The sequence below is a fragment of the Carlito syrichta genome, unplaced genomic scaffold (genome assembly GCF_000164805.1).
Source record: "Carlito syrichta isolate Samal-C Ts95f unplaced genomic scaffold, Tarsius_syrichta-2.0.1 Scaffold309854, whole genome shotgun sequence".
Classification (NCBI taxonomy): domain Eukaryota; kingdom Metazoa; phylum Chordata; class Mammalia; order Primates; family Tarsiidae; genus Carlito; species Carlito syrichta.
Genome location: NW_007253950.1, coordinates 1,148,430 through 1,148,862, shown reverse-complemented (window position 1 = coordinate 1,148,862; position 433 = coordinate 1,148,430). Strand labels below are relative to the sequence as shown.

Genomic DNA, 433 nt, shown 5'->3' with positions numbered 1-433 from the left:
AGGTGGGTCTCGAACCCGCGGGCTCAGGCAATCCACTCACCTCAGCCTCCCAAAGTTGCGAGATTACAGGCTGAGCCACCAAGCCCGGTTTATGCCTGCCTAATTTTTTAAATTTCTTATGTTTTCGTGTTTTTGTAGAGACGGGATCTTGCTAAGTTGCTCAGGCTGATCTCAAACTTCTGGGCTCAAGCAGACCTCCCACCTCGGCTTCCCAAAATGCTGGGATTACATATGTGAGCCACCACACTGGCTTCTTTCTTTTTACACTCATCCTCTCTGAGCTGAAAACAATGTTACTGATGACTTTAGGGGAGTGGGAAGGCAGAAATGCAAACAACTTCATATGTTTATATCAGCCGGGCTCGGTGGCTCAGCCTGTAATCCCACGCCTTTGGGAGGCTGAGGTGAGTGGATGGCCTGAGCCCACAGGTTC

General features: G+C 50.1%; 1 protein-coding gene across 3 annotated transcripts in view; it reads left to right on the top strand.

Moving 5' to 3' along the window:
• The window catches only part of CX3CL1 (C-X3-C motif chemokine ligand 1), an 11,797-nt gene that overhangs the window by 5,297 nt on the left and 6,067 nt on the right, over positions 1 to 433 (top strand). The window lies entirely within an intron of this gene.